This window comes from Tupaia chinensis, unplaced genomic scaffold, assembly GCF_000334495.1.
Source record: "Tupaia chinensis unplaced genomic scaffold, TupChi_1.0 Scaffold000555_1, whole genome shotgun sequence".
Taxonomy (NCBI): Eukaryota; Metazoa; Chordata; class Mammalia; order Scandentia; family Tupaiidae; genus Tupaia; species Tupaia belangeri.
Genome location: NW_006160067.1, coordinates 1,817,048 through 1,826,102, shown reverse-complemented (window position 1 = coordinate 1,826,102; position 9,055 = coordinate 1,817,048). Strand labels below are relative to the sequence as shown.

General features: G+C 42.6%; 1 long non-coding RNA gene across 1 annotated transcript in view; it reads right to left on the bottom strand.

Annotated features, from left to right (window-relative positions):
- LOC102475966 (uncharacterized) overlaps positions 1–8,853 on the bottom strand; it is a 23,440-nt gene extending 14,587 nt beyond the window's left edge. Inside the window, exon 1 of the long non-coding RNA XR_335854.1 lies at positions 8,823–8,853. This is a non-coding gene — a long non-coding RNA (uncharacterized LOC102475966). The remainder of the gene's footprint in view (positions 1–8,822) is intronic.
- Positions 8,854–9,055: the final 202 nt, after the last annotated feature.

Below are 9,055 nucleotides of genomic sequence, written 5' to 3'. Positions count from 1 at the left end.
TCCCTGGCTTTTACATCTCTGCTTTGAGATTGTTAAAAGTTTTCTTAAATTCTGAGAGTATATGGCAAGATACTTAATCCCAATTTTATCTGCCTGAGAGCAACATTTTTCTTTAGTAAATATTCTTTCCTCATCTGCCATTTTCATTTTCTGTTTCTTTCTTTTTCTTCTAATATCTTTATATAGTTCAAGTACTGGTTCTTTTCTAATCATTCCATATCTTTGAATGAGTTAGGTTCTTTCTCACTCGAGCTATTCGCAGGAGACAGAGCAGGGTTTACAAGGAATTCTCTCTGGTTCCTGGTTGTGGCCAAGACTGCTAACTGCACTGTCCATCCCTGTGTCCCTTCTGCAATAACAGAAACCAGGTTCTATTCATTGTGCCCAGCAAAAACTCTAACCTTCCCAGCTTTCCTTCTATTATTGTTGGTGTTGGCCACAGGGCTAAACTCTGTCCAGGAATATATACGGAGAGTGTTGAATGTGACTTCTGATAAGCTTTTTAAAAGAAGGAAGAGATGGAGCCTTCTTCCTCATTCCTGTAGCCTGGACTATAAATGTAATGATGAACAAAAGAAATCATCTAAAACCATGAAGTGACCTTGAAGAGGGAAGCCTTGCTCAGAGCATAGTAGAGCAGAGTTAAAAGTCTGATTCTCTTCTGATACCATGCAACCAGCATACAAATCTTATTCTTGAAATTCTTTGCAGTGACAGAAAAATAATCATCTAGTGTGTGAAAGCTTTCGGGGTTTTCTGTTATATAGTTTTCTCCTAGCTGATACAGTAATAAAGCTTCTTATAACACAGCACCGTGTGAGTGTAGGTGTGTGGGTGTGCATGAGGGTGACTTGGCCTTTATGCTTTCACTGCTAACCAAAGTTGTCAGCTCTGAGTCAGGGTCTTCCTCCACCCTGACCTGTTTCACCAACTGACCCCTGTGATGTCATGGCTCTGCTCTCCACCCCGGCCTCCCTACTTCTCAGAGGTGCCCAATGAGCTCTAAAGAAGCTTCTACTGAGAGCCTCGTGTTCCAGTGTTGTTGTGTAGACGAGGAACTGGTGGCGTTCTCCCACTTCTTAGGAGAGTGTGTGCTCTGCAGGCTTCGTTTCAGCTCTGCATTTCAGGTTGGTCTTGGCTTTGTTTTCCTGTAGATCTCCCTAGTGGTCTTCATATGGGTCTGGCTCCTCCTCACATACCACGGTTCAGATTTATAGCTGTTTCCTACTTTCGTCAAAGATAGTTTGCAGGGGGGCCAGCAGATGGCTTGGTGGTTAAAAGCGCTGGACTCCCCCTTGGCCGACCGCAGTTCAAGTCCCAGACCTGGCAGCTTGCTTTCTTACATTCTGTCTCTGGTCAAATTTAAATAAATAAATAAATAAAGTTAAGGGAAAAAAAAAGAGACAGTTTGCATTGCTTGTTGTTAAAGGGTGACTTTGAGAAGAGAAGGAAGACATGTCTTCACCATTTTAAAGCCAGAAGTTTCCTTGCTTTATTTTTAAAATAAAATTTGGGGGGGGGGGGACCAGCAGGTAGCATGGTGGTTAAGGCACTGGTCTCCCACATGTGCAACTGTGGTTCAAGTCCTAGACCTGCGGGCTTGTTTTCTCACTTTCTCTCTCTCAGTTTGCTGAGCACACAAGCCCTATAGAAAATTTTAAAATAATAATAAATAAAATTAAAATAAATAATTCCTTAAAAAGTAATATTTTTGTTAGTTAGAAAAGGATCTATGTTCACAATAAGTAGTAATTCTGTTAACAGTTTAGAGAATAGTTTTTCAAATTCTCTCTCAGTCTTGCTATCTATAAGTAGATTAATAGATTATATATTCACACGCGTGTGTATGTGTATATATGTATATCTATACCTTTTGGGAACATGATATGGGAGATCATTAAGTAATTACAATATTATTTTTAATTGTCAGAGAACATGTGCATTCACAAGAGAGAGAGAGGAAGGGAGATGAAGAATCTCCCAGTGCCGGGCATGGTCACAACAAAGTCCTTTCCCCCCACTCTCCCATATCATCAGGGTTTTGGGTACAGGTGCGTATGCACCCCATGTGTTTTTCAAGCTGCTGGAGTTGAGATTCGAACAAGTTGGGCATGTGAGATCTGGCTCCCTTAACCACTGAGCTATAGGGATAGCCCAATTACATTTTTTTTTAGAGAGAGATATTTTTACTCTAGAGAGAGTGTGCTCACCAGAAAGACAGAAAGCAAGAAATCACCCATCAGGGGTGATGGCCACACCTTAGTCCTTTCTCCTCCATTCTCCTCTTGGGATCTTGGACACACATGCACACACGCCCAGCGTGTTTTAAGCCTGCAGGCTTGGGACTCGAATTGTGGTTGACTACATGGGAGTCCAGCGACGTAACCATTATGCCATCTGCTGGTCCCACAATTACATTATTTTGAATTGCTTTTTGGCATTCCAGCATATGGATGTGCCATAGGTATTAACCAATTCTCCAGTTTTAAACATTAAACTTTCCCTCACACACTAGTTATTATAAATAGTGCTGCAATATACACTTTTTTACTTAGGAAAAAAAGAAGCAGGCTAAGCATGCAGGGAGTAACAGGTGTTTTCAAAAAGTTCAAGGAAAATGCACATTGTGAAAAAAATGCATGGATTAAAATTTTATTTTTTTGCACCCAAATAAACTCAAACTTTAATTCCATTTGTCCATGAACTTGTTGAAATCTCCTCATATTCTTCACATTTCCTCAGAAAATCTTTCTACAGGGAGATGTTGGCTCAGGTCAGATGGCCATTCATTATGCATTAGTAGCTGACTCCAAGAGTCATTATTATTACTTCTTATTATTCAAGGACAGTGAGGAAGCTGAATGGTAAACGGGAACCTGAGAGCTCAGTAATTATCCTGTCCTCAGCCTGGCAGGTCCAGGCTGAAGCTCTCTGTGTGAACACAGGCACGAAAGGCCAGACTTTGAGAAGCTGAAATACCTGCCCTGCTGAGGTTCCTGGCATCATAAGCTCAAAGGCCTCCTCTACCTCCCATTGGGGTCTTTTAAGAAAGACTCTGTTTGTCCCCACTCAATATATACTGATTGTCTGAACCCTTCAACAGAAACTGAAGGTTTGGAAGGCATAGGAGCAGGGAGGGCAACAGTAGATACCAGAGATAGTAAAGATAGGGGTGATATATGAAAAAAAGGATTATGATAACAAATAAAATTTAAAAAGAAAAAAGATAGGGATAATATGAGGGTGGGTTACGGAGGGAGGGCAACAGGGGAAGAAAAGAAAGGACAAAAGTACCTTTAATTGACAAAAAATGAAAAGCTATTTGCTGATGATACTGTATATAGTAATGTCTTTACTCATGCATGGTATTCATGCTGGAAAAAGCAATGTTGTGTACTGTAAAGATCTGTGTGATTAAATGTAAATTAAAATAAAAAGGAATTAAAAAAAGAAAGACTTTTAAAAATTTTAAACCATTTTAGACTCACAGAATAGTTGCAAAAGTAATACAGAATTCCCTGATCTCCCTTACTCCACGTCCCTTAAGGTTAACATCTTACGTAACCATAATCTAATGATCAAGAACAGGATATCAACGTTGTATAATACCGGCAAGTAAACCCCAGGCCTTGTTTGAATTTCAGCCGTGTTTCCATTAATGTCCTTATTCAGTCCCATGTTGTCTTTATTTCCTATTTCTCTGTAGTGTCTTCCAGTACATTACAGCTCCTCGGTCTTTGTCATCTGAGCATTTTCTTATGGTAATACTCAGTTACTTTGTAGAGTGTTACTAAATTCAGCATGTCTGATGTTTTCTCGTGATTAGGTCCAGGCTGTGTGTTTCGGGCAGTGATATTACAAAAATGCTCTTGTAGCTTTCTGCGTGTATCATAGCAAGGGGTTCATGAGGTTGGCATGTCTGATTGCTGGTGAGGTGTACCTCAATCAGCTGGTCAAGATGGTGTCTGACCAGGTACCATTTGTCATTGTAAAATCATTTTCTTACTCTTCCCTTTGTAATTGACAAGAACCTTGGGAGAGATACTTCCAGACTATGCAAATCTTATTCCTTCTCAGACTTTGGCCAACTAATTTTAGCATCCATCGGTGGAGTTTGTGAGTTACTTCTGTGACGTCTGCCTGATGATGATTCTCATTCCCTCTTTCCTTCTGTTCATCAGTAGGAATTCATTGCGGGAAAGAGCTGCCGCTTCCTCCACTTATTTATTTATTATATCTCCACAGGCTCACAGATATTTACCCTCTTCTATTCTCTGTGTTACAATCTTTCTTTTCTTCCTGTTTTTTAGAGAGAGCTTTTTGCTATAGGGTGCGTGTGCTCACCAGAGAGACGATAAGTGAGAAATCACCCCCCCCCACACACACACACACCTCCCAGGAGGGTTGGCTGTGCCACAATCCCCTGGGTCTGGGCCTTGAACCACAGTCAACTACGTGGGAGTCCAGTAATGTAACCATTATGCCATCTGCTGGTCCCCGGATTACAATCTTTTAATACCATTTCTTTTGTGCACATTGTTCCAGCTTTGACCACACTTTAGGGTGACTCCTATTTCTTCGACATGTTCTCATCTTATCTGTAGATTTTCTTTTACTTTCTGTCACCACAATAAGTTCTGGATTCATCTCATTTCTGCTGTGCCCCTGCCTTGAAATGAACCACTTCGTTTAGGAGTTCCCTCCATTGGAGAAAGGCATGGTAGATAGTGGAGGGAAGATATAGACTCTCCTGCCAGTGTGCCCACTCCACCTATTATCGGCAAGAGCAGGCCAGGCAATGGGGCATCTGCAGAAGGAAGCGGTAATAGAGTTCCGAGTCCTCAGACCAGGCTGTAATATCTGGTCTAGGTCGGGTATTCGAGCCTGGTATTCAGTTCTGTGTACTTCCCTTGCCGAGGGATGTCACCAGGGCTGGATAGCAAGAGGATTTCATGCTAATGTTAATGATCGATTGATCATAGCCTAGAGCAGGGGTCTCCAACCCCCAGGCTGTGAACCAGTGCTGTCCTGGGGCCTGCTGGGGACCAGGCCATGGACTGGTGCTGGTCCACTGGACTGTGCAGGAGAAGGTGGGCTGCGGGCGAGTGAGCAAGGCTTTGGATGTGCTTGCAACCATGCCCCAGTGTTTGCCTTTCGGGCCAGGCTCGGCTGTCGGATCAGCAGTGGTATCGGATTCTTATGGGAGCGTAAGCCCTGCTGTTGCATGATTCTTTCACTATATATCGTGATGTGGTTGTGGTGGAAATGGGGTGTATAGTGGATGTGGTGTAGTTGGGTCATTCTGGGACCAATGAGTACCCTACCAACCCCTGTACATGGAGGAATTGCCTTCCAGAAGGCCACTCCCCACTGCTGCCAGGAAGATTGGGGACTGCTGGCTTAGAGGGCTGTGTTGAAATAGATTATGAGACTTCATCTGGACTCAGAGGCCATGTGTGTAAGAATTAATTAGTAATATCTTCCGTGAGTATGAGGAAAGGGGTTAACACGAGTACCTATGGGTGGCCCTGGATGGTCCAAAGCACATTGTAAAGATGAAGTGGGCACTTGTAGGCCTACATGGGAATGAATATTTAAAATCCAGGGCCAAGGTTGGGGGAAGTGTCATTAGCGGTTTTTAAACTTTTTAAAAATTGTGCTGTTGATCTTTCTTGTATGGTTCCAGTTGTAGAGTGTGCCATGTGGTACTGGAACCACGTGGATTACCTGGGTTCAGATCCTAGGTCAACCTGAATGTATTTGTCATGGTTCTCTAGGGAGACAAAACCAACAGATTTGTGTAGATACACAAGAGAGGCTTTACTAGGGGGATCAGCTCACAATTATGGCAGCTGAGAAGTCCTACAAAGGGTGGTCTGGAAGCTGGAAATCCTGGGATTCTGGGAACATGGGCAGTTCAAGTCCAAAGGCGTCAGGGGTGAGAAAGCTAATTCTATAATTCACAGTCTGAAGTTGAAAGTCTGAGAATCCAGCAGCTGTGGGTATATCCTGGAGTCCAAAGACAGAAGAGTCTTGAGTTCCGATGTCTACAACCACAGAAGCTGGCTCTCTTGCTGTTTCTAAAGAGACCCATCTGCCTTCTGTATTTACTTTTCTCCTGGCCCACTGTTGATCAGAAGGGATCTGCCCACCTTGGGGCCCGATCTTCCCCCATGCTAATCCCTTCTGGAAACACTCCCATGGACACACCTAGAATAATGCTTTTTCTAGGTATTCTTTAATGCCGTCAAGTTGACAACCAAAACTATCACAGTGACCAGATTAGGTGCTGCCACACATGCCTAGGTCCCCGGTGGCTGGGAGGCTGGAGGAAGGGTCATGGCATGGTGAGATCCTGTCAAAGGTCTCTCTCTTTCTCTCTCTCTTATGAAAGAATGACATAATGGAAACTGAAAAAAAAATCTACTGAATTATTATGAAGGCCAGAAAAATGCACCTTATTGCATATAATCACATATTGAACTATATATGAACTTAAAAACATGTGAAAGGAATATTACTGTCTTTGCATCATACCAAATAAGTCTCCCCAAAGCTACAGAATGATCCATTGGCTGGAGGAATATGTTATATTAGTTGAACTGTAATTTTTCAGGAATTGAATATTGATTACACTTGTATACCAGGAGGACACAAGGAATGCATGGGTTGCTATCAGCCAGGAGAGAGTCTTGTACTTGGAACCGTGAGGAACCTGGGTACATGGTGAGGATGCTGAAAGAATGATTCTGAAATGGGCTGTCAAGAATATATGAATGATTAATACCCAAGTGCAGTGACGAGAATTGGAATGTATTATACATTTGATGGAGCAAGAAAAGTGAGGGGAGGCTTCTAGTACTTACAGTGTACATGGATTGTTTTAATATCACATGCATGAATAGACACTAGCCAGATCCAGTAAGAGGTTGTCACCAAGACTCATCCATTTTTCTTACATTACATTGCTTGTATCCATATTTCCTTTTCATTTCCTCTGCCTTTTCTCTAGTTTAAACCTCACATTTCAAGTCATGGCTGTTGAAATGGACTTCTAATTACACTCCTCATTTAGCAACATAACTGTTTAACACTGCTTGGACTTAGGACCAGTTCTCCAGCACGGAGAACTCTCTTTTGCAGTCTCATTCTCACAGTCAGTTCGTATTCACTTACTGAAGCATTCACAATCATGCAAGACGACACATTCTGTTTATAAAGCCGTACTTTACTATGCACTCATAGTAGTATTCAGAATGAGTCAAAATGATTACATTGGGTCTACGTTATTGTGTTGTTGTGGCATCTCTTATGACTTTCTGGTTCTTATAATTAATGTATGGTTTTTTTTGTAGGCAGAATAACATTATTCTACCACAGTGCTGCTAGTTATCTCATGAAAAATACATACCTTATGGCGCCATGATGCACCGCAACACAACTGCCTTTAAAGTCCTCACTTATCCACCAATTCACTTAATGGCCTAGTCATGGGAATGGAACTCAGTCATTCAGTGAGGAGGACTGACATCAACGTGACCAGTTGTCCCCAAATCAATACCTAAAGCCACTAGGTCAGTGTTTCTAAAGATCACTCTTATATCCCAATCCTTTATTCTCCTTCTCCCTAAACCCCCCTCTCCCATTGCCTGGAATAGTGGTTTCCAAACTGAGTTCTGGGACTATGCGCGCGTGCGCGCACACACACACACACACACACACACACACACACACACACACACACACACACACACACACACACACACACACACACACACACACACACACACACACACACACACACACACACACACACACACACACACACACACACACACACACACACACACACACACATATGCTCCAGAAATAGAAATTTTTACTTTACTCAACCATTGTCTTTCCAGCACCTAATGCAATGCATGAAGCAGAGTAAGTATCCAATGAATATTTGTTGAACGAATGGACAAGATGACTCACTGGTTGCTGGGAAATGGAATTAGAAAAACAACAAGCAAAGAGGCTGCATTCTGGGCCTTCTCTTTCCTCTCAAGTCAACAGAGCTCTGTTTTCATCTGCTTATTATATCGGTATTCCTCTGTAAATTTTGCTTGAAAACAAGTCCTATTGCTTTAAGCATTGGCTTGAAACTCAATGAACTAAATAAACACGTTTTATCTTTTACATATGAAATTCAAAATCTCAAATTAATCTTTCAAAGGCAACTGCTACTACTCTCCAAATGTAGAGAATATTTTTTTTCCTGCCCAGCAACCCTCCCCCAGACCTCATGGATCCTACGGCAGCCTATGTTCATTTTTTATATGATTCCATTCCTAAGAAACAGTTTTTGACCCAAGCTTGGCTGATTCTAATGCCTTGACATTTAGGCCAGAGGTGATTTATTAGGGGTGGGGAGGGGGGAGGTCCTGATCCTAGTTGGGCTAGATTATTCTTGCCAGGGATTTAAATCAGAAATGAAGCAATAACAGTCTATTTACATGGCTACTGCTACCAGGAACTCGTCACGCTCAGGTTTCCTAGTATTTGGTGATATGGGATAGATAGAAGCAAAGATACAGAGAAAAGGAGAGATGAAACACAGAACGAGAGCACCCTGTTGGCACATGAGTCTCCTACACGTGGCTCAGGCTGTTGAAGGTTGGGTTCTTTAGAGGCGGATCCTGAAATGGCATTTAGAGTGTGCAATACCCATGGACAAGAGGGAGAGAAAGCAAGACTGGACAGAGGGGAGAATTGAACTCAATGCGTGTCTAACAAAGCCTTGGCCAACCCCATAGAAACCTCTGGGGTGTACTTACCTCATGAAAATCGTCCTTCATGTGCTGAGAGGGCCTGGCCTTCACATTTCCATAGTGATAACTTACTGGATGTAGGATGCCCAGGGAAGGGCATGTTCTTGGGCAAGGCAGCTTCCACATCTGAGGCAGATCCTGAAACAGTGATAGCAGAAGGCTTGTCTGATTACCAAGTGGCCAGCGTCTGGGGAAACATGGCCCTTCAAAGGGGTTCTGGGCAGCACACTCACCTGTCC